Source organism: Macaca fascicularis, chromosome 10, assembly GCF_037993035.2.
Source record: "Macaca fascicularis isolate 582-1 chromosome 10, T2T-MFA8v1.1".
Lineage (NCBI taxonomy): Eukaryota > Metazoa > Chordata > Mammalia > Primates > Cercopithecidae > Macaca > Macaca fascicularis.
Window position 1 is genome coordinate 24,050,804 of NC_088384.1, and position 24,687 is coordinate 24,075,490.

Here is a 24,687-nt window from a genome sequence, read left to right on the forward strand (position 1 = left end):
TTGCTTTGAACGTCCACAAGGCCTTTTGTTCCCGCAGCAGGAGCTGGGCAGGCAGCGTTGAGGGGCCCCTTACAGAGGAAGGAGCCGCCTGCTGGGGCTTCCCCCTGCCCTCCACCCCTGCTGTGTTCCTCTAATTACCTGTGGGCAGGAGGGGGCCGGCTGAGGGGTCCAGCTGAGCCCTGAGGAATCTGCTGGGGGAGGGGATGGTGACCGTGGCGAGGCCAGAGAGCCCTCAAATTCCAACCCGAAGAGACGATGGGGACACGCTCCTCCCGATCACAGATTGGAAACTGAGGCCCAGAGAGGGCAACTGCCTTGCTTGAGGTCACACAGCGAGTTAGAAGTAGGGCTTGGTCTGGACCCAGGGGCGTTTTGACTCCCCAAGGTAAGAAGTGGGAAGAGAACCGGTGCTTAATAATTTTGAACACCTACTTGACACCTGCTGTCTTATTGAATCAGGTCCTTCACTTCCCAGCTCTGGGTCCTCAGGCAGGTCAATTTCCTCTCTCAGCCCTGGTTTCTTCATCTGTGCAACACACTTATTTACCAAGGACCTCTTCTATTCAAGACCATGAAGAGACATAAATTAGACATAGTCCCTAGCATCAAGGAGCCCACCAATAGAGGGAGTCTGCAGATGGCTTGGCACATGTGGTAAGTGCTGAGGTGCACGGGCAGAGATGGCTGTGGAGCCTCAGAGGGGACAGGAGGGGCCCACGGAGGGCACAGTGCCTGAGGATTTTATCCAGGGAGCAATGGGGAGCTGTGCATGACTTTGAAGAGCTGCAGATGATCTCCTGGCTGTGAGGAGCCATTGGAGGAGCTGAGGCAGAGGCAGGGGGTAGCCAGGAGTCTACTGCAAAGGTCCAGGCGAGAGGTGATGAGGGCTAGGTCAAGCAGCAGTCCCTGAACCTTCACACAGGCTGGACTTTGAGCCAGTGGGCCTTGGACTCTTGGTGTAGCTGCTTTTTGGCGGTTCCTTAAAATGCTAAACATAGATTTGCCATATGACCCAGCAATACCACTCCTGGGAATATGCCCAAAGGAATTGTAAACAGAGACTTGAACAGATACTTGTACACCCATGCTTGTAGCTGCATTATTCATAGTAGGCAAGCTGTGGAAACAGCCCAGGTGCCTATCTACGGATAAATGGATAAACAAAATGTGGCATATCCATACAATGGAATCTTGTTCAGCCATATAAAGGAATGAAGTTCTGATACATGCTACAACATGAATGTACCTTGAAAACATTATGCTAAGTGAAATAAGCCAGACACAGAAGGACAAATATTGCATGATTCCACTCATGTGAAATATCTACAATAGGCAAATTCATACAGACAGAAAGTGGTTAATAGGGGGCAGGGGGAGGGGGAAATAGGAGAGTTACTGCTTAACAGGTACAGAGTTTCTTTTTGGGGTGATAAAAAAGTTTTAGAAATAGATAGTTGTGGCTGGGCACGGTGGCTCATGCCTGTAATCCCTGTACTTCGGGAGGCAGAGGCAGGTGGATCACATGAGCCCAGGAGTTCGAGATCAGCCTGGGCAACATGGCAAAACCCTGTCTCTAAAAAAAAAATACAAAAATTAGCTGGGCATGGTGGTGTGTGCCTGTATCCCAGCTACTTGGTAAGCTGAGGTGGGAATATTGCTTTAGCCTGGGAGGCGGAGGTTGCACTGAGCTGAGATCACGCCACTGCACTCTAGCCTGGCTGACAGAGTGAGACCCTGTGTCCAAAAAAAAAAAAAAAAGAGATTGTGGTGATGGTTGTATGACATTATGAATATGAATGTTCTTAATGCCACTGAATTGTTCATTGTATAATGCATTGAAATTGATTTAATGCATTGCATTTAAATAGGTGAGATGTGTGCTATGTGAATCATATCTCAATGAAGCTAAATTTAAAAAACAGGGCCGGGCATTACAACTCAATCCTGTAATACCAGCACTTTGGGAGGCCAAGGCAGGTGAATCGCTTGAGCTCATGAGTTCGAGACTAGCCTGAGCAACATGGCAAAACCCCATCTCTACAAAAAATACAAAAATTAGCCAGATTTGGTGGCACACACCTGTAGTCCCAGCTACTTGGGAGGCTGAGGCAAGAGGATTGCTTGAACCTGGGAGGTGGAGGTTGCAGTGAGCCCAGTGAGCCTGGGCGATAGAGCCAGACCTTGTCTCAAAAGAAGAAAAACAAAAACAAAACAAAACAAAACACCGAATGAGTGGAGTTCATGGGTCAGAGTCCTGAGGCCCTCAGTAAAATCGGAAGAAGGGAAAGTCACCTTAGGGGAGATGAAGGCCACGGTGCATCTGATTTTGCAAATCATGACTGGCTGCCCATGTCCCTTCCCTGTGAACATTTTCCCTTTTGGGAGATTTGAGCCCCACTCCTAGGCTGACTAGCTGTGTGCCCTTTGGTGAGCTGCACAACCTCTCTGAGCCTCAGTTGTCTCATCTATATATCAATCTATTTGCTTCAGGCTAACCATTTGCTGGGCACAGGTTGCTGGGACATTTGCTCTGAATCTTTCTTTCAGTCCTCGCCCTATTTGAAAGGAGAACACAGGGGCCCAGGGAGGGTGGGAGCCTTGCCAGAAGCTCCTAGAGAGAGTGGCTGAGACAACCTGAGAGCCTGACCTGAGGCTGGCCCAGGGTTTGCCTCAGCCCTCATCTCCCATTGGCCCTGAGAACTCCTTGCCCAGCCCCGCTCCCCTCCCCTTTGCGTCCGTTTGGGGCTGGTCACGGATTTTGTTCCTTCTGCAAATGATCTCCATGTGTCAGGGATTGGGTTTCCCCTCGTCTGGCCCTGTCCCTCTTGGGACCCCAGGCCCCCCACGGGCTGAGGCAGCCGGACGGGGCCTCCCCAGCAGCTCCATGGCTCATTCTGACCCTGCGATGGGGCCCAGGCAGGATGGGGCCTGGGCATCTGGTTTAACCATCAGAGCTGGGGCTTGTTTCGGTTTTAATGACCCATGGAGCCCTCGGGAGAGGGAGAGGGAGAGGGAGCTGACTGGCAAACGGGGTGCAGAGACGCAGCAGGGCCGATGGGAGAGCGGAACTGAACAAACAAATACCGGAGCGTTAATGGGGGACTCTGCGGCCGAGAAATCACACTCACACCCATGCACGTGTGTAAGCACACACACACACACACGCTGATGGCAAAGCCACCTTTCACACACCTACTTGCAGACATTCCCGCCCCCTTTGCTCCAGCCATCTAAATGTCATGCTGGTCTCCGCACATTCTCAGTGCCGTTCACCCCTCGGCCTTTGCCTAGGCCAGCTCCTCCACCTGGAATGCCATCCCTGCAAATGCCAGTCCTGAGGTTTGCAATGCCCGTGCTTCGGAAACCCTTCCCTGATCCCACCTCCCGACCAGCAGAGGCGGGGCCCCTCGCCCTGAGGCCTGTGGCTGGGGGAGAAGCTGCAGACAAGCTTCTGTTCGGCTGTGCGGGTGCCCTGCGGTCTTGGGCAAGTCCCTTCCCCTCCTCGGAGCCTGAGTTTCCAGTGCTCCACCTGGAAAAAAGCAACTCTACACCTCCTGCCTTCCTGGGTTCTCGCAACCGCCTTACTGTGATTGTCCCCATTTCGAGGCTGAGAAAAGAGAGGTTCAGAGAGGTTTAGTAAGTAGTCCAAGGTCACCCAGCTGGTTAGTAGACTGGGTGAAACCCCAGTACCTATGCCTTCCCCCACTTCCATTGCTGAGAACGGTCAGGTCAGCCCAGGAGTCAGACAGACCTGTGCCGACTGCCCCTCGGGCAGAGTCAACTGGGCCCTCATCGCAGAGTCAACTGGGCCCACGTTGTTTCTCGGCTCCCTCTTCATTGCTATTCTGACAGGGGCATGTGATTTACAAGAGCTAGTTTGCTCCCGGGCGGGCCAGGAGGCCGTGAGTACTTGCCAAGCCCTCTCCGGGCCTCAGCCTCCTCATCTGCAGGTGGAGAACAGTGTTCCTGCTCTCTTGACCCTGCCTGCCATGCTGGGTGGAAGCTGGGGTGGGAATAGGTGCTTTCAGTTCTCAGCAGAGGAAACTGAGGCTCAGGAAGGCCAGGGCAGGGCTGGGATTCAAACCCATGCTTTGGACTTCATGCCTGGCTTTGCCCATTGACCCCAGACTGCCTACTGCCTCTAACTGGCAGGTGCAAACCAAGCCTGGGGGGTGCCATCCACCTCATTAACCCCCTTACTGATCCGGGCTTTGCATGGTTTATCAGAAGAAGCATGAGGGCTGGGAGGGTTTGGAGAGGTGGTCTGGGGAGGGAAAGACTCACTGGGGACCTGGGGCTCCATGAATCTTTCTGCGCAGCTCCCAAGTTCATTTCATCTGTCAAATGGGCATACTATTAGTGCCTGCTTTTGTAGGTGTTGGTGAGGATAAAGAGGAGTTAGTGGTAAAATACGCCCAGTGCTGAGAATGGTGCCTGGCCTATCCACGCTCCATGTAAGTGCTGACTCGTTGCCAGCATCAACTGTTAGCCTTATTTATTAATCATTGGCTTGGAAGGGCGTCTGTTAGGTACCGGGGTTGCCTTTTTGGCAAAGACTTAGTTCATTGTTACAAGGACTTGGGGTTGAGTCAGGGTAGGGCAATGGCCTTGGCCTCCCCACGCCTCAGTTCCTGCATCTGTGAAATGAAGATGATATCCCCAGTCTCCCTCACCCATCTTTTGCAAATGTAGTCTCGAGCTGTTCCAAGCTGCCGCATGCCAGGTCTGTTCAGAGGCCCACACAGGTTTCTTAGCTCATCTCTGACAGCGAGTCTCCACCCCAGGGCCCAGGGAGGCCCAGCAGGCCCAGGAGGCCAGCTTTTCCAGGGTGGGGGGTGGGTACTATTAGACTTCAATGCCTGGTTTCTCTACCTGCAGGGCTGGCTATGGCCAGGCTGATCCTCCATCTAGACTGAAAATACCCGTGCAAATCCCTCTTGTAAAATCCTCAGTCCCCTCCCATGGGGCCTCCTGGGGACATGCCAGAGGCTAAAATAAGACCTGAAGTCAGCAGAGGCCTGTCCCTGGCTGCCACCTGATTCTACCAGTCCCTCAGGGACTTGGTTCTCCTGGCACAGACGGATTCTGAAATGACTGTCAACAGGCAAGTGCAAGGCTGAGCTATCTCCAATCCCCGAGGAGTTTTAGGATGCAGATTCCCTGGCCTGACTCCGTGAGGTAGAGCCAGTGGTTTGCGGTGGGGCCCAGGGAATCTGTGTTTTACAAAGTTCCTAGGGGGTTGTGCTGACAGCTAGTGTTGGATGTCCATGTTCCATTGCCCTTCATATTGACTTATGCTTGCTTATGCATGCTTCTGTCTCCCTTTCAGTGGTGCTGGGAGCCTCTGAGGGCAGGGCTGGGTTTTCTATCTGTCTGAGCAAATGCTGGGTGAAATGATGAATGAATGAATGAATGAATGAATGAATGAATGGACAAACGAATGAGTGGATAACTGGCTCCCTGGAGAATTTTGGACCTTCCTTGCCACTAATGGGGGTGAGAGCTTTGGGGCTGATATTCCCCTGGATACCTGAGCTCAGTTTAGAGGCAGGAAGAGGCATTTTTTCAGATTTCTTGGAGCCCCCTCCTCCAGGCAGTCTTCCCTGATGTCTTCCCCATTTGCTGTGTCCCACATCCCCTACTTCCTCACCCATCTCATGCCCTTCCCTTGTTTGTTTCCCTCTCCCCAGGACCCACCTTATGCCTGACTCAGAATGCTATCAGTAACTGCTGAATGACCAAGCAGATGAATGGATGAAGTATCCATAAGACCAAATCTCTCCCTGGCTTTGCCTTCCAATGAAAGGAAGTCTTGGAAGAAGATGCCCCTCTCTTGCCACACACACTCTGCCTCCCCCACCTTTGTTTTTAATCCAGTACTGCTGCGTTTTTCAAGTTCTCTCCATTTTCTCCGGCCACCAAGCCTTTGCATGTGCTGTTCCTTCTACCTGAAACTCCCTCTGCCCTTGCTAATTCCTCCTTCTCCACGTCTTTGCTTCAATGTTTTGGCTGTGAGTTGCCCCGATTGCTCCCCAAAGCCCCATGTTCTCGCCTAAGTCACCACCTTCCTTCCTACTTGAAGTGTGAGCTCCTTGATGCAGAGGCCGTAGCAACTTCATTTCTGCTTCTCCAGCACCCAAGCCGGGAGCGTTTGTTGAATGAATACATAACCTGTTAAAAAGCCTCAGCTGTGCTTTCTAAAAATATTGGTTCTAAATCCCAGTGTGGCTGGGGGACCCAGGCTGAGGATCCCGGAGACGGGTGAGGCGTGGAGGATGCAAATGTGTCTCTAGGGCGGGGCCTTTGACAGGTCGTGCCAGGCCTGGAAATGCTGGCCCATCGCCCAGGACCAGAGACCACTTTTCCACTGAGCAGTGGCTCTCTGGCCTGAGGCTGCACTGACATTCCCAGCGCCAAGCTGTCCATCTCTCCCAGAGTTCAGAGCGGAACTGAACTGGCTGGAAGTCAGGTAGTGAGGGGTGGAAAAGCAGAGGACGAGCCTGCTCTATGAAGCTCCAAAGGGAGGCTGGAGAGAGAGAGAGTTCTGGGCTGGGCCCCCACCTGCCCTTGAAACCTGGAGGAGCAGCACCCAGGAAAAGCTCTTGGTAACTTCTCAGGCCCATGTGAATGTCAGGGGTTATGATTATCATCAGGTGACCAGTTCTCACGGCCTGACCATCTTTCTGAATGATGACGATGATGGTGGTATCTCCATTGATTGACAGCTCATGAGTGTCTAGTCTAGGGCTGAATGTTGGGGAGATGCAGAAAAAGAATAACACACTGACCACACTGATTGAGCATCTTGAACGTGCTGGGCACTCTTAATTGCACTTTCTATATGACCTCATTTAAACCTCTTGAGAACCCAGTATACTGATGAGGCAACCGAGGCCAAGAGAGGCTAAGAGAGTCTCTTAAGGTCACAGAGCTGGGAACAGACAGAGGTGGGATTTGTCTCAGGGCCTCTGTGCCTCTGACCACGATAATATGTGTTGTCTAGGTTGGTCACAGCCCCTGCATCGAGGGGGCCGGGCACTCCCACACTAAACTCTTAAGATCCTGCAGCTCTTTCATTCCAACAGGTGCATGTACGCCTTCATGTCTTCTCTCACACTTATTCAATCAACAAACATTTGTTTAGTACCTACTATAAGCCAGGACTGTTCTTGGCATTGGGGTATGGACAAAAGCAGCCCAAGCAGAGAAGATGACTTTTGAGGTTAGTTATACTCTGGTACGTGCCTGACGGCAAAGACCAGGTAAATGCACTCACCGTGTGTGTGTGTGTGTGTGTGTGTGTGTGTGTGTGTGAGTGTGTGTGTGTACTTGTGCAAAATCAGGGAAGGCTTCCTGGAGGAAGGGAAGTTGAAATAGGGACCTGAAGGAGGAATGGGAGAGAGAGGGAGCTGGTGAGGGTGCAGCGGCAGGGGGACAGGAGAAGCTTCCATGGGCCGGATGATTGGGTTCGTCCCACCCCCAGGTCTTCGCTTGGTGTGTTCCTCTGTCTGTGACACTTTTCCCTCTTCTTGGTATCACTCCCGCTTCCTTTCCAAGTCTCAGCTGAGACATTGCCTCCTCCAGGAAGCCTTCCTGATGGTCCCTCAACTGGGTCAGAGACATTGCCTCCTCCAGGAAGCCTTCCTGATGGTCCCTCAACTGGGTCAGAGACATTGCCTCCTCCAGGAAGCTTTCCTGATGGTCCCTCAACTGGGTCAGAGACATCCTCTAGGTCCCTACAACTCCCTGTGCCACCTGAATTGCTTACTAGGCTGTGAGTTCCCAGAGGGCATGGTCGGGTCTGGCTCCTGTCAGTGCAAAGGGGGTGCCCAGTGAGTAACTGAATAAATGAGGGAGTGGGTGAAGCTGCTCCCCACCCTGCTGTGCTGAGGGTGAAGGCTACAGACCCTGGTGCCTGCCCAAGGGATCCACAGATGCGACTCCCTTCTGCCCCCAAATGGCCCCACCCAGGGAATTCCCTCAGACCCAGCTGATGATCCCATGTGGACCCACATAGGACCGGGCAGGGGAATCGATCCCATCTGTCAGGGCCAGGCTGCATCCAGTGTGCCAACTGCTTTTGATCTGATCTTCTCTTTGGCTGTTTAAAACTTCTGCCAGGATACGCACATATGTTCCCACAAAGACACACCCAGACACAGACACGTGCACAGGTAAACACACCCACAGACATGGACACACACACAGGCACACGCACCCACAGACGCGGACACACACACAGGCACACGCACCCACAGACGCGGACACACACACAGGCACACGCACCCACAGACGCGGACACACACACAGGCACACGCACCCACAGACGCGGACACACACACAGGCACACGCACCCACAGATGCGGACACGCGCACAGGTACCCCTACCACAGACGCGGACACGTGCACAGGTACCCCTACCACAGACGCGGACACGTGCACAGGCACACAATCCCACACAGACATGGACACACATGAACACATATTCAGACAAATACACATGACACACACCCAGAGACACACATGTGGCCATGCACACCGACACATATGGATGTATATACATGGAAACACACAGACACGCACAGACACACATGGGCACACACACAGCACACACACACAAATACACACATTTATGAGCTCTCAAGCAGGAGGGCCACCAATATGTCTTCCCCAAGGTTATTGTGAGGATTAAATGAGCCAAAGTGGTGAAAGTCCAGCTTCACGCAGGCTCTGAGTAGGTGCTCAAGGCCGGTGTCATGGGCATGGGACCCCTGCAGTCATGCAGGACCTTGAGCCCAGAAGGGCCCACGCTTGGTTTAATGCTCTCCTGTCACCATGTTGAAATTCTTAATATTTGAACAAGAGGCTCCGCATTGTTATTGTGCAAGTCCTGTGAGTTAGGAGTTGGCGTTGTGTGTGTTCCTAGTTTAACTGGCAGCCTGGAAACACCGAGGGAGAGTCCATATGAACCCTGGCTTTTGTAGGGTTGTTTGAAAGGCAATGAGGCCAGCCAGGAAGGGTGCAGAACGCCAGGCTTGGAGGCTGGGGCTGGGAAGCCCTGGCAGCCTAGACATTGCAGATGGGTTTGTAGCAAGCACCTTGTAGATTCAGAGCAACAAAAAGGTGAGTTCATGAGCAAAGAGGGTGGGATCCCACCCTGGATCCCAGTCCTGGCTTTGCCAGCGCCCCTGATGAGTGGCTGCACCTTGCTGTGCCTCAGTTGTCCCCATCTCTGCAGCAGGCACTACCAGTGGATGGACCGGTCTGGACACTAGGGTCCCATTCCTGCTCCGGCTGTCCACCTCCTCAATCCAGAGACTGAGACCTGATGACATCTACTTCATTAATCCACTCCCAGCATCTTCTCCCCAATTCAGCTGAGCAGAGATCAGCTGGTTGGCTGGAAGGTTGGTTATCTGGTGCGGAGCAGGTGGAGGGGCCGCACTCAGGGCCGACCGGCCGCCTGGTTTGTATTTTTAACACCCGGCTCTTGGGCGGTGACAAGGTGTCTGCTAAGTGAGGTAATAGGCAATTGAGTGGGTTCCGCTTTGCCGAGGGCCATCATAAATCATGTCTGTCAGGGGCCTGTGTCATAGTCCAGGGCAGCGCTGCGTGTCGGCAATTAGTCAGCCTGTGCCCGGTGGCTGGACTGCAGCCCTCTAGTCCAGCAGCACGGCCCTGGCAGGGCCTGAGGGGGGCTTTGGCCTCCACCCCTCCTCTCTGTCCTCCTTCTCCAGCTCAGCCTCAGACAGATAAGGAGGGACTGACAAGGAGCAGGAGTAGTCCTGGGGCTGCTCAGGAGGCTTTGGGTGGCCTTGGCAAGTGGCTTTCTGTCTCTGGGCCTCAGTTTCCTCATCTGCAGAGTGGGTACAATAATGACTGCTTGAGGACTAATGAGTGAAAGTGACAAGGAGAGCACACATCTTAAGGTAAGGAAGCATTGGCGAGTGATAGTGATGATTGATGATGTTACTAAACGCTCTGATGGCGCCTGTGTGGTGCCAGCACTGATTATTCTAAGTGCTTTGCATGTATTCACTCGCAGAGTCTCCATGCCTATTCCTCTTCAAACCATCCTTCCCTACTTCCAATGCTTGCTTTACGGAGGGGACCCATGGTAAGGGCTCAGATTCAAGCATATTTCTAGGTGGTGTCACCATAGGTGATTTTTATCTTATTATTTTTACATCATTTTGTTCTTCTAAATTTGTCTTTCACCAGGTGTAATACCAAGGCTGGAGTAGAGAAACTCCCTAAGCAGGGAGGCTTAGGCTTGAGGTCTACACGGAATGGCGCTCCTGGGCCTGGGTACTCCAAGGAAGATGGGAGGCAAAGACCCCAAGTCCTTTGTTAAATACATATGCTGGCCCAGAGGAGGAAAAATGCCACATGGAGTCACACACACACACACACACACACACAGGCATGCATACTCACATATACACACACTCACATACACACACTAAAATACACACTAACATACACACATATACACACATTCATATATACGCACACTCACATACACACATGCATACTCACATCTACATACACACTCATATCTACACACATACACACTAAAATACACACTGAAATATAGGCAAACATACATATACATACAAACATGCATATATACGTATATTTACATATACACGCATGCAGTCACATATACACACACTCACATGTATACACACTCACATACACACACTAAAATACACATTCAAATATACACACACTAACATATACACACATTCATATACACACAGTAACGTATACACACATGCACACTCGCACATATACATACACACACATTCACATGTACACATATATTCACATATACACACACCCCACAGGCACACTCCCTTCCAGGCCAACTTACAAGAGCTTAGAAACAGAGACCCCCCACACCTCCCATTTTGCAAATGATTCTTAACACCTACTGCGTGACTGGCATGGGAATACAGAATCATCCAGATACAGAGAAATCCCTGCCTCAGGCACATGGACCCTCTGAAAACCCGCATCATTGCAAACAGAGTCTTATGCCAACAGCCCCCCAAAAAAACACATGCAGGAGTTCCCTTTCCCCTCCACGCCACCCTCTCTGGTTCCGAAGCTTTCATGCCTGCTGCCTGGGGTGGTGGGAAGTGGGTGGGGGTTCAGATAGCACTGATGGTGGCAGTGTCCTCCAGGGCCCCCAGGCCTCCTCATGATCCCCAGATGGGAATCCTTTGGTTGCCAGCAGCCCTGTCCCCTGTCTTCCCTCCACCCACTCCCCACCCTGCTCGCCTGATCAACCTTTGTGATGGGGGATGGGAGCAGGGGGGAGGCCCCAGGAGAAGATTCTTCAAAGGAAGTCCCTGGCCCCCCTCCGCCCTGCTGCGTTCAGAGCCTCTGGAGTGGCTCCCCCTGGGGGGCCTGGCCTGGTTGGAATAGGGGCCTGAGCAGGCCTCCAGGTGGCTTAGAGGGATGAAGGATGCTCCAGTTGCGGGGGACACGTGGACCCCAGCAGGACAGCATTTCCTAAATATTTTCTGTCCCTTTGAGGACCAAGCAACAAAGTCCAGCCTCCAGGCTCATGCAGGGCCCACCAGGTGCACAGTCCTCTGTCCGGGCTGAGTACACCCACGGGCAGCTCTGGGGAGGGGGGTGGGGGTAGAGGGCCGTGGAGACCGCCATCTGCACGGCTTTCTTGGCTGCCTCCCCTCCCTGGGGGTTGAGAGGGGCCGGGATCGATGCCGGGCCCAGCTGCCCAGCGGCGCCCCCATCCCGAGCTGGCCTGGCCTGGGTCTAATTGATTACACTGGGGCATCTGCGAGGGCCCAGGTGGCAAGGCCCAGGCAGCCTCTGGCTTCCCTAAGGCACGGCCTGGCTGGGGACAGGGGTGTGGGAAAGAAAGAAGGCACAGGGCAGGGTGTCTGTGAGTCCCAATTAAGCCACGAGTGGCACAGCCTGGGCTGCCCCTAATTTGGTTTGGGATAATGAGCCAGGGAAATTGGCTCCTGTCTGACTGGAGGTTAAGCCCCATCTGGGCTGGGTCCTGGGAATAGTCTCTTCAGTCCCTGCCCTATGGATGAGGAGAGGGGGTGGAGCCGGCTTCTCTGGTGGGCACAGCTCTCTACAGTGTGCAGACACTTTCTCCTGTGTGCTACTGATGGCATATTTTTTGGGGGGGGTTGGGCGGTTACTATTACTGCTCCATTTTACAGATGGGCAAATTGAGGCCCAGAGAGGGGAAATGAAGCCTCCCAGTTCATTCCTGGCTGGATCCAAGACTTGAACCCAGATTTTCTCCTTTTTCTCCCTGAATTTTTTTTTTTTTTTCTGGATTGCCTGGTTTATCAAATAAAGACAAAGGAGGCCAGACTCACGCCTGTAATTCCAGCACTTTGGGAGGCTGAGGCAGGTGGATCATGAGGTCAGGAGATGGAGATCATCCTGGCTAACATGGTGAAACCCCATCTCTATTAAAAAAATACAAAAAATTAGCCAAGCTTGGTGGCGGGTGCCTGTAGTCCCAGCTACTCGGGAGGCTGAGGCAGGAGAATTGCTTGAACCCGGGAGGCAGAGGTTGCAGTGAGCTGAGATCATGCCACTGCACTCCAGCCTGGGCGACAGAGTGAGACTCTGTCTCAAAAAAAAAAAAAAAAGACACAGGATTTCCAGTTAAATTTGAATTTCGGATAAACAATACACAAAATTAGTATGTTTGTCTCATGAAATATTTGAGATATCCTCATACTAAGAAAAACTGATTTGTTCTGTATGTTACCTGGCAACACTAGCCATTATTCTTTAGGGCCTTGGTGGAATCTGGGGGTAGAGGAAACAAACTTTGCAGTCAGTCAGATGGGTTCAAACTGGTTTTGCCAATTTCCTCCCATGTGGTTGCAGTAGACAGAGTAATGCCCCATCTCCCACCTGCAAGATGTCCACGTCCTAATCCCTGGAACCTGTAATATGTTATGTTATGTGGCCAAAGAGACTTTCAAGTTAAGGATCTTGAAATAGAGAAATTATCCTGGATTATCTGAGTAGGTTAATGTCATCACAAGGGTCCTTATAAGAGGAAGGCAGGAAGGTCAGAGTCAGAAAAGGAGATGTGATGGTGGAAGTGGGAGGGAGTGATATGCTTTGAAGATGGAAGAGGGAGCCATGAACCAAGGAATGCTGGTGGAAGCTGCTTTCCTAGAAACTGGAAAAGACAAGGAAATGGATCCTGTCCTAGAGCCTCCAGAAGGAACACAGCCCTGCCAGCATCTTGATTTTAGTCTCTGTGTTAGTCTGTTCTTACACTGCTATAAAGAAGTGCCTGAAGGCCAGGTGCGGTAGCTCACGCCTGTAATCCCAGCACTTTGCGAGGCAGAGGCAGGCGGATCCCCTGAGGTCTGGAGTTCGAGACCAACCTGGCCAACATGGTGGAACCCTGTCTCTACTAAAAATACAAAAATTAGCTGGGTGTGGTGATGCATGCCTGTAATCCCAGTTACTCGGGAGGCTGAGGCAGGAGAATTGCTTGAACCCAGGAGGTATAGGTTGCAGTGAGTCAAGATTGCACTACTGCACTCCAGCCTAGGTGACAGAGTGAGACTCCATCCCCAAAAACAAAACAAAAGAAAACAAAACAAAAGCCCGAAATGCCTGAGACTGGGTAATTTATAAAGAAAAGAGGTTTAATTGGCTCGTGGTTCCAGAGGCTGTATAGGAAGCATGGCAGCTTCTGCTTCTTGGGAGGTCTCAGGAAACTTACAATCACGGCAGAAGGCAAAGGGGAATCAGGCATGTCTTACAAGGCTGGAGCAGGAGGAAGAGAGAGAGTGGAGAGGTACCATACACTTTTAAACAACCAGATCTTGTGAGAACTCACTATCACCAGAACAGCGCTAGGGGGATGGTGCTAAACCATTGGAAACTGCCTGCATGAGCCAATCACTCCTCACCAGGCCCCACCTCCAGCACTGGGGATTATAATTCACTGTGAGATTTGGTGGGGACACAAAACCAAATCATAGCAGCCCTGCAGGGCTCATTTTGGAATTCTGATCTCCTGAACTATAAGGTACTTTGTGGTGTCTTATGCCACTACATTTGTGATTTGTTACAGCAGCAATAAGAAACTAATACAGTGGACTTGGGTGAGTTGCTTAAGCTCCAGGTCTCCAGTTTTTCATCTGTAAAATGGGGATGGTCCTTTCTGCACGGGGTGGATGTGAGGTTTCTCCCGGGCAAAGCAGTCAGTTGTTTCCCTTGCCTGTTGTGGGTGTAAAACCTCACCAGTATCCTGAAAGCCCAGCTGCAGCCTCCTTCCTTGCTTAGCTTCAGATATCTGGAGGGAGCCAAGCAGCAGACCTCCCTTTCCAGGGGATGAGATGAACTCTGATTCCACAAACCAGGGCACAGAGCATCTCCAAAAGCTGCTCTTCAGAGACCAGAGATCATGGGACCAGAGTCTTGACGGACTGCTCAACTCTGCCATTTCTCAGCTGTGAGGTCTTGGATAAAGAAGTCACATTTCTGCCTTAGTTTCCTCAGTGGGGCTCAGGGTGCCTCCACCTCTCAGGGCCCTTTTGAGGAAGAAATCAAATGCAATCCCAGGCCCATACGTGGGAGGCGCCAGCAAGCAATCGACAAGCACTACAATGCGGTCCCATTTAACAGATGAGGAAACCAGCGTTGGACGGGACTGACTGAGTATCACACAGTGTGTGATTGTGGATGGCAGGCCCTGGATTGGACCCTGAACTTCCTGATACAGCCCTGTCTGTTCTTGTAGGACCTGCCTCTCCCTTTTGTTGTTGGTTGGGGGGCCCTGAGGGGTCTTTTAAACCTCAGGGAACAAGTTTGTCAAAAGCAAAAAGAAAGAGTACCCTCTAAATTAGACTGAAGGGCACAGCTCTGAGATGTGCCTCTGATTGGGGGTGTACCAGATGGTGAGTCTGTGGGCACCCAAGTGACTGTGCACCCTGTCATGAGGTTCAGGAGGTGGCCTTTCATTCTCGCGAGGAACAGCTGTGCTCCTAACGTGCCCCGTGTCCTCTTGGGGAGTGAATTTAGAGCCAGAAATCCGCACAGCCTGCTACACTCCTGCCTAGACTAGACTTTCTTCTGGGGCTCAGCCTCTCCCTCCCTTCCCTGCTGGATTCCAGAGCCCTCCCTCCTTCTCTGGAATACAGATCTCAGAGGCCTTCCCCTCACCTTCATATCCTGGTTCACAAATGGGAAAACAGGCTAGGAGTGGTGAAGAGACTTTCCCAGGGCCACTTGGCTAAAAGGTGTTGGGAAAAGAATGATACCCAGGACTTCTGGGCGCACCCCACATTGACTCTCCCCTACCAGGAAGAAGGTAGAGTCAGGTGATAGCAAACAAGGCCTCTGATGCCATGCTGTCTGGTTCAAACCACATCCCTGTTTTGCACTAGCTGTGTGACCTCAGGCAAGTCACCTAACCTCTCTGAGTCTCTGTTACCTCATCTGCAAAATGGAGTTGGTGATAACAATTGGACCTACTTTGAGGACTGTCAGAGGAATTAAATGAACTATCTAATAGATGTGAAGTGCTTGGAATGAGGCCTGATAGGTAAAAAACTCCCCTTTGAGCACTGATGTTCTTATATTGATTTCAGGGCAAGAGACATATACTATTGGTGAGACGAGGGTGACTGTTCATTGGCACATTAGACATGGCAGTAAGTAACGTCAAACCCCAGTGAGAAATATATTCCTGTTTTACATTCCCATTCAGTCCTTTGAGTCATTGTCTAGGAGAAGGCGAAATTCTCAGTTGGGTGCTATCTCGGCTCTCACACTAGGTCATTTTCCTTTTTAACCAAGAGGGGCCGAGTTGCAGGCTGGAGATGTGGCAGGCAAAGATGGCTGGCTAGAGCCTCCTAACACATCTTCGGCGAGCTCGTTTCTTTCGGGGTTCCTTATATTTTGTCACAACTGACACTGATTTCCCACATCATATGCTGCTGATACTAAACGTTCTTTCAAAACAAATTGACTTGAGGACCAAGGCCATGTCGTGGAGGAAGGACACGTGCCCACAGCCTGAATGTCCCTGTGCAGCCAAAGGTGGGCTTTTCAGTCTTGTATCACCATGTGATATGAGTCAGAAGACTGGAGAGGGACTCTGGGCACGGTGACTCACGCCTGTAATCCCAGCCCTTTGGGAGGCTGAGGCAGGAAGTTCACTTGAGGACAGGAGTTCAGGACCAGCCTGGGCAACATAGCAAGACTCCATTCCTACAAAAATAACAATGAAAAAATTAGTTGGGTGAGGTGGTGCACACCTGCAGTCCTAACTACTGGAAGGCTGAGGCTGAAGGATCACTCGAGCCCAGGAGTTGGAGGCTGCAGTGAGCTATGATCGTGATGCTACTGAACTGCAGCCTGGGCAACAAAGCAAGACCCTGTATTTAAAAAAAAAAAAAAAAAAAAAGAGAACATTTGAAAGGGAATTGCCAAAGATACTTACAAAATTGGAATAAAAAGTCTTTTTTGGGCTGGGAGCAGTGGCACACGCCTATAATCCCGGCACTTTGGGAAGCAGTGGCAGGTGGATCATGAGGGTCAGGAGATTGAGATCATCCTGGCCAATGTGGTGAAACCCCCGTCTCTACTAAAAACACAAAAAAATAGCCAGGCGTGGTGGCGGGCGCCTGGAGTCCCAGCTACTCAGGAGGCTGAGGCAGGAGAATCACGAACCCAGGAGGCGGAGGTTGCAGTGAGCAGAGATCTCGCCACTGTACTCCAGCCTGGGCGCTAGGGCAAGACTCTGTCTCAAAAAAAAAAAAAAAAAAAAGTTTTTTTGGTATAATTTCTGTCTTTCTGGGATTCTGTGTGCCTATATATGTGACATGGGTGATTGTTTTATGAGCTAACCCATTTTCAAGAGCTCATTGCTGGGTTCTGGAAACACCAGAGGAGTGACTTTGTTTCTCCAAAGGAGCCTCCAAAAAAGGAAAATTATTCCTAATTTTGCAGCAGTGAGGCCTCCTTGTCCCTCACCTCCAGCTCCATAGAAAATGGCCTTTAACCATCCCTCCAATGTCTTGGGAACTGTATCATACTTTCATTTCTTAAGACTAAGAAACTTCTTAACTTTCTCCTCTCTAGTCTCAATAAACCCAGTCCCACTGCTTACCCACCTTTCCTGCTAGTGAAAGTCCATTTTGGCCCAATTATTTCTGGAGGGCAGTTTATAAATAGACACCCAAAGCGTTATTTATAAGCATCTATTTATCTCTCTGCACAGCCATTCAGCTTCTAGGGTTCCATCTTTAAGGAATAAATGATCACGCATCACATAAAGATTCAGTGGTAAAAGTACATTCATCACAGCAAACATCTAGAAGTAACCCAGCTGCCCAATCATAAGAGATTGGTTAAATGAAGAACGCTACATCCCCACAATGCAAGATGATATGGTCAGCCCATTAGCAGAATGTAGTAAAAGAATGTCCGTGTCAGCTCACTGGGGCAAGGGTTTTGTTCATCCATTTGCTTTTTTACTGCTATATCCTCAGAATCTAGAACAGTGCCTGGCACAGAGTAGGTGCTCAGTACAAAATTGTTGGTCAATGAATGAATAAATGAATCCTTAACAGCAGGGAAAGATCATTTTGCTATAGTCAAATTATCTGTGTTATCCTATTTTGTGTAAATATGCACAATGTATGTATAAAGACAAAGTTTAAAGGTAATAAAATGATAAGCTTGGTGATTTCCAGGCTTGCTGGTTTCACACAATTTTCCTTCATGATGTTTCAGTCACTGGTCTTTCCCAAAATTTATTCAATAAATGAATTCAATAAGTTGAAATAAGAAAACAATGCAAGTGATTTCTTTTCGAAATTGTGAAATTGCCTGTGAGATGGTGACGATGCAGCCCTCGGAGCCTTTTGATGAAAACGTCTCCAGTGCATAGATTCAAAATTCTCAAAACTCTCAGATCACAGTTCCTGAGAACATGTGGTTCAAAGTTCCAGGGGCCACACACAGGTCTCTGCTGTCTGGCTCTGGTCTATGCCCTGACAGTCTGTTCAAAGCTCCATGACCAAGATGTCAAATCTGGAATTTTAATCCATGACAAAGCAGGACATTTTCTCATGTTTCACTGTGGAAATCCTGGACTCTGCGCACCAAGGGGCCTGCCCTCCCCGCGTCATCCATTCTGGATGGGACATGGAGGATCCAGGTGGATTGGCTTGGCCTGGTCTGCTACCCACCTTTGATCCTCCAAAAACTGGGGTTGAGGCTAAGACCCCCGATGTCTTGGAGGGTCCTCTAGGATCCACAGAAGAAGATGCCCAGGGGGTGGGCTGGGGATGGGGTTAAGCCTGATAATGCCTGAAAATGATTTGTAAACAAACAAACAAACAAATAAACAAGCAGAAACGTTATCCAATGTTGGTTAAAGGAATTCCAGACATCAGGGCATAAAGGAGAAGGGAGGTAGGGAGGTTTGGGCTTGCGGGGCTGAGGGAGAGAGAGATGTATCCCCTGATCTGGCCCCATGTGAAGAAGGCTTTCTTCATTTGTGGGTAAATCAGCCACGCCAAACACTCTAGAAATTGCAAAGAAATGGGAAAAATGCTTGTTGTTGTCTTTTCATTAAATTCTTTTTCTATCATTTGTCTCCCATCTTGGGATGTGAATACACGAAGGTAGAAAACGGTGATGTCTCATTGCACCCGTGACCCATGTTTGACTCAACTGCATGCGGGTCTCATTGTGGGGCCTTCCTAGGAAATTTGCAAGGGTCATTTGGATCACACACACTGACTTTAGAAACCAGCCTCCCCCTTAAAGGACAGGGGCCCCAGGAAACTTCCTGGCCTCTCCACGCCCACATCATGGCCTTGTGACAAGTCTCTGGGCCGACCCTCAATTAGCTTGTGGGTCCTTGACCTTAGAGGGCCACGTAATTTATGATAGCGCAGCAGGTTGAATTTAGGTCCAAGTGCCCTGTTAGAACGTTAAGAGTATGACTCAGGGTTCGAGTGGTAGATTCGAGGGAGTCGGATGACTGTCTCTGTGCATGTGGCTGGGTCCAGGAATGCCCAGCTGCACTCAGTAAGAACCACGGATGTACCTGGTTAGCCCTGGAGATGTGAGGCTGCTGGCTACTCAGGGGGTTGGGAGCCCATGGGGGGACAGCAGGTTACTAGCCCCTGAAATCCTGAAACTGCTCCCTCGCTCAACAGATGTGCTTGGGATGACACCCACCTTTCCCCACCAGAGTTCAAGTGGGAGCCTTTGACCCTCCCTCCCACACTGGCCTGGGCCCCCTTCCTCCCCACTGGGGTTGGGGGCAGGAGGCGACACTGAAACTTGCTTGTTATACACAGTTGGGGAGCCTGTGTCATCACTTGGGTGATATCCACTGTATGATGAAGAAAAATGACTCCTGGTTTCTCTTTAGGAACCAGGAAATCCATCCTTAACACATTAAACATCTCGCCCTCAGGGAAGATGCAACCCCACTCTGTTTCCTAGAAGTTGTATTCATTTTGTATCCTGTTATTCTCTTTCCTTCCATCCTGCTGGTTCAGTCATGGGGATTCCAATGGTATTCTTATTTTATCTTGTTATCTGTGGCAATGTTGGTCGAGGAAAATCCTGGAGAATTCCAGTGATAAGACAGGTGAGAAAGGTTGACCTGGCTAGGGTGGGATGGGGGGTGGGAACCCTCCTGCTCGGCTCCCTCCTAGTCATACTCCATGGAGATGCTTAAGGAGGCTTCATGGAACCCCCAGGGTTCCACGGCAGACAGTTTGAAAACCACTGGTGGGAACTCTGACTCCCCTTCTGGGATTCAGCCTGGTCCGAGGGCTCGCTCTGACCCCGGCTTGCCATGTGGACCCGTTTCTTTCCTCTCTGGGCCTCAGTTTCTTCACTTACTACAGACTTGCAGAGTTCAGAGGGGCCAAGATGAAAAAACTCAAGTTTTTCCTCCAACAGCGAGGAAAACAGGAGGCCCAGAAAGGAGTCTCTGCTTAGCCCAGGGCACACAACCTCATCCTTGGGCAGCAAATGTCCCCGCTGGGGAGGTCAGGGCTGCTCCCCACATCAAGGGGAGATCCCTGTCTGTCCCAGGTGGGTGCCTTCCACACTGACCTCACCGGCAGGACTGGAGCAGGCCAGACGTCGGCACGCACACCAGCCCCACTCCCCTGAAGCCACAGGGACGCTTTTCTTTCCCTGCTGGAAGGAGCAGCCCTCTTGGGGTATTTATTTTATTTCTATAAAAGTGTGAAGCAGCTCTCCAGGGCCCTGCTGATGACTTGTCTGGCCGGAATGCCTTCCCTGCTATTTCAGGATTAAGACAGTAAATTCCTTCTCCAGGGTGTAATGGTGTAAACACCGGGCTCTCAGGGGAAGGTGGAACGGCCACTGGGTCCTACCCTGTGTCTGTGGCTCAGGCAGGGCCTGGGGAAGGGGCCGGGGGCCTTGAGATGACCCCTACCCCCTCCCTGCCAGGGTCCGAGTGACCTGGGTACCTTCTCCCCACCGGGGCTGGCGCCAGGAGCAGCTTTGTTTTACTGGTGCCAATGAAGGATTGGGAGCCCTCTTCGGGGAGTGGCGAGTGTTCTTCCCTCTCTGAACCTGGGTATCCCCCTTCTCTAAAACATGAGTAATCACATGTGCTCGGCACTGCCCCAGGCCCGTGGTAGGTGCTCCGTCCATCACAGCTCCAGTGATTTCTCTTATTATCATCATAAAGTGTGGTTGAACAGAACACACTCCCTGCCTCCCAAGAAGCTGAGAAGGAATTGGGGAGAGAGAGGAGGGCAGGACCAGCAGTGAGAGACATGAGTGCTAAACCCACTGGTGGTAACAGGGAGGGAGGGTGGGCTGGGTGGAAAAGCAGGAGGGAAAGAAGGGTGCTCCAGGCAGAGGGAATGGCACAGGCAAAGGAAGGGAATGGAAGGGAAGCAGATCACCACGTGATCAAGCGTAGAAGGAAGTTTAGCAAGGCTGGGTGGCCGTGCCTGGGGGCAATGGCGAGAGGAAAGCCCAGGGCGTCCTTGGTGACCCAGTGAAACACACCCCTGTGGGTCATGGCAAGGAGTGTTCAGTTTCCCCAAAGATTTACACTGGGAGCACTGCAGGATACCTTAAACCTAGACGACAATTGCCAATGTATGGCAAACTTGCTGGTATCGATGATTGACAGAGGGCTGTTGTTTGGGAACATCGAGGCTGGAGCAAGGGCCTGTGACACCAGGCGTGACCGAGTGGGGCATTCCACCAGCCCCCATGGCTGGAGGTAGAGGAGGCCAAGGGGAGGCTGAAGAAACAGCAGGTCAAGTGATGCAGTGATGTTAAATGGAGAGCTGAGAGCAGCTCCTAATTTCTGACTCCATGGTTAATGTGCCAGTTAAGTAGCTGTAATCAGTAGCAGCTGTGAAGGGGACCTGCAGGCTCCACTGCACGTCACCAGGAACCATGGATCCGGCTCAGGGAGTTGACTGGCAATGGGATTTCCCATTGCTGGGGTGGGTGAGCCAGCAGAAACAAGGTGCAGCCCTGGGCATGGCCTGCGGAGGTCTAGGATTGGAGGGTGGGGCAGCCCCAAAGCAGCAGAAACTGGCCCAGGGAAGCTGCCCAGGAGCCTTAGTGGTGAGGGTCCCCTTGTGTGCACGGGGATTTTCACTTTCTACAGTGCCAAGTATACACTTTATACAGTCCTCTAGCGTAACGTGGTGCTGGTGGTGGTTCTGGGTTCTGAAGCCCTGCTGGATCCAAATCTCCCCACTTCCTGAAAGCTAGTGGATCTTGGAAAAGTCCTCATTTCATCTGAGGGTATTCTGTGAAATAGGTTTGCCATGTTCCTACCACCGAGTATTATATTGGGAAAGGCACATGATAGGATTGTAGGCAAAGTGCCCTCAGGGCTGTGTACACAGTAGCTGCCCAAGAAGTGTCAGCTGCACAGTAACAAGAGGACGACGGTCCTAAGGCACTGGCACAGTCTTTGCTCAATGTTTTGTCTGGGCAGGTGGCGGCTCTGAGGTTAAGACACAGAGGTTGGGGTGTGGGACCCATTGATGGATTCATCCCATCGACATTCATGGGGACAGATGAGGATCAGATCCTGCATCTGGTGGGGACACAGGCAAGACAAGATTCCATCATGGGGACCGATGAATATCAGATCCTGCATCTGGTGGGGACACAGGCAAGACAAGGCTCTGGCCCCACTCCCAACCTGGGTCCCTTCTTCTCTGCTGTCTCTGAGGCTCCCCACTACATTCCTCCATCCCCTATCAGGGACCTCCTCTTTGTCCTGTTTCCCTGTTGCTCTTTTTCAGGTAACCCTGTGAGCTCCTCTTTTTTTTGTCTTGTAGGCTGGGGGTCCCATGGCTCAGTTCAGACTGTTTATTGTTTCCCTCTCCTGGGACATTTCACCCACTCTCAGGGTTTGGTATCTGGCATCTACTAACACTTCTCCAATCTCCATTTCCAGCCCAGACTCATTCATTCATTCACTCACTCTTCCACCCACAGATAATTGTTGCTGAGATATTGTCACTGTAATATAAGCTGCATTAAGCAGGAACATTTTCTGTTCTGCTCACCACCCTCTGTCCTGTCCCTGGAACAGGGCTGGCAGATGCAGGCCTTCAACCACCCTTGCTCAATGAATGATGACTTGGGGGACTCACAGGGGAGGACTCAGTCTCTTAAACCTTGACAGATACAACCCGCATGCCTCAGAGAGAGGAGGCCTAAGAGGAGCCTAATCTGACCCCAAAACCATCTCCAGGAGGGTTGGATCACTCAGCTCATGCCTCTCACCCCCATCTAGCAGATGATGAAACTGAAGCCCTGAGCAACAAGGTCAGCTGCCCAAAGTCACAAGGTGATACGGTGGCCGCGCTGGCACCTAGCTTACAGAACAAGGCTCTTGCCTTGTGTCCTGCAGGCCAGCAGGTTCTGGGAGGCCCCAAAGGTGTCCGGCAGCAGCCAGCTGTGGCGTATTTCTGTCACATTACATAATGAATTCACATGTCATTTGCTGCAATAAAGGAAAGTATTCTTAGTGTTCGCAGCGTTCGGTGGGGCTGAGGCAAGGGTGCAGCATATTCTCAATGAATCACCGGCAAAGGCTGAGTGAGGGAATCTCAATTCTTCCCTGACAACGTCAGCCCCAATTAAGCGCAATCACCGAGGTTTTATTATTATTATTATTGAGACAGGGTCTTGCTGTGTTGCCCTGATGAGAGTGCAGTGGTGTAATCACAGATCTCTGTACCCTTGACCTGGTGGGCTCAAGTTATCCTCCCACCTCAAGCCCTCAAGTAGTTGGGAATACAGGTACGCACCACCACACCCGGCAAATTTTTGTAGAGACGGAGTCTCGCTATGTTGCCCAGGCTGGTCTCAAACTCCTGGGCTCAAGAGATCTGCTCACCTTGGCCTCCCAAAGCATTGGGATTACAGGTGTGAGTCACCGTGCCTGGCCACTGAGGTTATATTTAGAAGCGAAGCTGGTGAGTATGTATGTGTGCAAGGGCGAGTAGGACTGAGTATGAGCACATGGGTGCCTGGGGCGCTTACACGTGTACGTGTGTGTGTGCGTGTGGACCTGGGAGGGGTGACAGTGGGCTTGTGCAAGCGTGCATGTTTGTGTGCGTGTGCATGCATGCGCCACTCATCCATTAGGACCTAATGGTATAATGTGTGCACCCCCTGGGCAGTCAGCCCCGTGAGGACAGGGCTCCTTCTCTGTGGAATTTGTCCCTGTTTCTCCGGTGCCCAGTCTAGGGTCTGGCATACAGTGGGTGCTTAAAAATTATCTGTTAAATGCATCAACAAATCCCCCAGCCCTTCCTCCAACGTAACCTCAGATCCTCCTCAGATCTGACCACTTCTCTGCACCCAGCTTTCACTACTCCAGATAAAGTCACTGTCCTCCCTCTTTCCCCTTTTTCCTTCCCTTCCTCCACTATGACCTCTTTAGTCCTGGGTTCAAGCAGTGGCCAGAGGGGTCTTCTTAAAACTAAAAAAAAAAAAAAAAAGGAAGTCGCTCTCTTGATTAAGAAACAAAACAATACAAAGCAAAATTAAAATAATCCAATGACTCCCTATGGCTCTCAGAACAAAATCCAAACTCTTCCCCAGGATGTCCAAGGTGCTGCTTCATCTCCCACTCCCATTTCCCCCTTCAGTTCTTCCAAGGGGTGGCCCTTTCCTGCCCCAGGGCTGGCCTTTGCATCTGCTGTCCCATCTGCTCTCAACACAGCTGGCACTTCCTCTACCCTCAGGCTCAGTTTACATATGACACCTCATCCAGGAAGCCTTCCCTGTCTACACTGTCTAATCTCCCCAACCCTCATCTTACTCCCGTCCTTCAATCTTCTCTAACACAACTTTGGGACCTCAGGACTTGTATCATAACCTGTGAAGATCTCATGTGTCTATTTCTCTGTTAGTCCTTAAGTTCCAGAGGACAGGGCTGCTTCTGTTTGATTGCACAGAGTATGATAAGCAGCCAGCCCAGCACTGGGCACAGGGCAGGCACCTACTAAATGTTAGCAGATGACTGGTGAATGAGTGTGTATGGAGCACCCTCCAAGGGGCAGGTAAGACCTGCAAACCACCAATCTATTGAGATTAAAAAAAACAAAAAACACACACACATTTCTCAGACTGCCTGTATTCCTTCTCAGTGCTTTCCTT

General features: G+C 51.1%; 1 long non-coding RNA gene across 4 annotated transcripts; it reads left to right on the forward strand.

Moving 5' to 3' along the window:
- Positions 1–27: 27 nt before the first annotated feature.
- On the forward strand, positions 28–16,443 carry LOC135965459 (uncharacterized). Of its 4 annotated transcripts, none has more exons than XR_010578397.1 (3): positions 28–385; positions 476–654; positions 5,691–16,443. It is a non-coding gene; the product is annotated as an uncharacterized lncRNA (long non-coding RNA). The 4 variants fall into 4 exon arrangements; XR_012418345.1 differs by having other exon boundaries at positions 512–654; XR_012418347.1 differs by lacking the exon at positions 476–654.
- The last annotated feature ends 8,244 nt before the right edge of the window (positions 16,444–24,687 follow it).